Genomic DNA, 2,867 nt, shown 5'->3' on the forward strand with positions numbered 1-2,867 from the left:
TACAGGAGAAAACAAAACAGAACTGAATAGAGTCAGAAATAGACCCTCATAAATATAGTCAACTCATCTTTGACTAAGGAGCAAAGATAATACAATGGAGCAAAGATAGTCTTTTCAACAAATGGTGCTGGACATCCACATACCAAAAAAAAAAAAAAAGTATCTAGATACAGACCTTACACCCTTCACAAAAATTAACTCAAAATGGATCACAGTCCTACATGTAAAATGCAAACTATAAAACTCCTAGAAGGTAACACAGGGGAAAGGCCAGAAAAACTTGGGTATGGCAATGACATTTTAGATACAACACCAAAGGCATGGTCCATGAAAGAAATAATTGATAAGCTTGACTTCATTAAAATTAAAACTTCTGCTTTGTGAAAGACACTGTCAAGAGAATGAGAAGACAAGCCACAGACTGGGAGAAAATATTTGCAAAAGATAAGTCCGATAAAGGATTGCTATCCAAAATATACAAAGACTCTTAAAAAACAATAATAAGAAAACAACCCAATTAAAAAAATGGGCCAAAGACTTTAATAGACACCTCACCAAAGATGATATACAGATGGCAAATAAGCACATGTACAGATTCTCCACACCTTATGTCATCAGGGAAATGCAAATTAGAACAACAATGAGAAACCACTACACACCTATTAAAATGGCCAAAAGTCACAACACTGACATTAGCAAACGCTAATGAGGATGTGGAGCAGTAGGAACTCTCATTCACTGCTACTGAGAATGCAAAATGGTGCGGCCGTTTTGTAAGACAGTTTGGCAGTTTCTTACAAAACTAAACGTACTTTTACCATAAAATCCAGCCATTGCACTCCTTGGTATTTACCCAAAAAAAGGTGAAAACTTATGTTCACACAAAAACCTGCACACAGGGGCTTCCCTGGTGGCGCAGTGGTTGAGAGTCCCCCTGCCGATGCAGGGGACGCGGGTTCGTGCCCCCGTCCGGGAAGATCCCACATGCCGCGGAGCGGCTGGGCCCGTGAGCCATGGCCGCTGAGCCTGCGCGTCCGGAGCCTGTACTCAGCAACGGGAGAGGCCACAGCAGTGAGAGGCCCACGTACCGCAAAAAAAAAAAAAAAAAAAAAAAAGACAATTCATTCAAGTACATGGGACAAATCCTGGAGAGTAAGTGCTTAATAAGGGCTAGCTATTGCTATTACAGGCTTTCTTCTCTATCTCTAATGACTGCAATTCCCAGTGCCACCCATATTAGTCAGATTAGGACAAGTGATTCTTCAGGGACAAATTAATCCAAAATCTCACTGGTTTAAACATGTAAAAATTATTTTACACTCAAGCAAAAACCAATGTAGGTCCTGGCAACTCTCTGGGGCAGCTGTCCCCATGTGGTGACTCAACAAATCAAGTGCTAACATTAGGTTCTCTGCCATCCAGCTGCCAGGCACCCACCCATACCCCAACCCTCTGTCCCAAGACTAGCCTCTCGGCCTCATACTGGTACCAAATGTGAGAGCCTGTGCTTAAGGAAGAAATCAGGCCTCACAGGAGACATTCAAGCAACGTTTAGCTGCTTTTCCAGAAAGGAAAGGAAACTCATGCATCAGAAAAAGTGACTGATAAACATACCAAAAGAATATGGCTGCACAAATACCAGAATCTGATCAGTTAAAATAGTTCAATGAACTTCTTGGAACCTACTATAAACATGCTTTTTGGATTATGTTAAAGACTTCACAGGAAGAGAAGTAATACTTGTTGAGATAACCTGCTCAGAACATTGCTTACAGAAATATTTTTTTTTTTTTTTTTTTTTTTTTTTTGCGATACGCGGGCCTCTCACTGTTGTGGCCTCTCCGATTGCGGAGCACAGGCTCCGGACGCGCAGGCTCAGCGGCCGCTCCGCGGCATGTGGGATCTTCCCAGACCGGGGCACGAACCCATGTCCCCTGCATCGGCAGGCGGACTCTCAACCACTGCGCCACCAGGGAAGCCCCAGAAATATTTTTAAATGATGCAAAGAATATCCATTAAATTTCAGGAATATCATATTCAGCAGAATGAAGCCCTGACAGCAAAAGCATGACTCTTAACTAACCACAATAGAGAAGTCCTGATGGATGGACTTTCAGCAAAGGACTGCCAACAGCTATTGCACTGGAAATGAGGATTCATCTGATAGAATCCCTTGAAAGCAGTAGCCACCAGGTTAAACTCTTTGTCATGACTGTTTGGCAAATGGAAACTAGTGAGAAACAAAGTTGCAATTTACCAGGAATAATCAAAACAGAAAGTCTTACTGTTTAGTTAAAATAATAAGGTGCAACATTTGTTATGGTTTTAAGATTGAGCAGCTTGGCCACTTGATTAGAAAAATAAACCATTATTTCTTCAACTGTGACTATTAATTTTAAAGTAAAATACGTGTTCAATCATGTATAAGAAAAATGTTTTATTACTAAAAGTGAAATAAATGGAAATATCACTGACTAGTTGTTTATACCATATAGTACCATAGTATTCTGACCAGTCTGTGGACACCTTGAAATGTTTTTCAACAGGAATTATCCTCTAGATATTCCTGTTCATTTACATCTGCCTCACACTGATGGTAAATACATAAAACAGTTACTTGCTTTAAAAGAAAAATAATTCAGGCTGCTTTCACACTGTGGTTATCTTACCATGTAGCCTCCTTCATGATTGCTAAGACAAGAGAACAGAATGAAAGGATGGTGTTTGCTTTTCTACTGCCACACGTCACTCCCATTCATATTTACTTGGCCAGAGCTGTAACATGGCTCCGCTTAGGTGCAAGCAGACTGCAAATTGTAGCCTTGTATTCCCAGGAAAGAAAGGAGAACTGGATATTGGTTTGCACT

The 2,867-nt window shown here is 40.7% G+C and overlaps 1 pseudogene; it reads left to right on the plus strand.

Moving 5' to 3' along the window:
- Nucleotides 1-1,623: 1,623 nt before the first annotated feature.
- LOC132439214 (mitochondrial import inner membrane translocase subunit Tim9 pseudogene) lies at nucleotides 1,624-2,152 on the plus strand (annotated as a pseudogene).
- The last annotated feature ends 715 nt before the right edge of the window (nucleotides 2,153-2,867 follow it).

The sequence above is a fragment of the Delphinus delphis genome, chromosome 16 (genome assembly GCF_949987515.2).
Source record: "Delphinus delphis chromosome 16, mDelDel1.2, whole genome shotgun sequence".
NCBI classification, from domain to species: domain Eukaryota; kingdom Metazoa; phylum Chordata; class Mammalia; order Artiodactyla; family Delphinidae; genus Delphinus; species Delphinus delphis.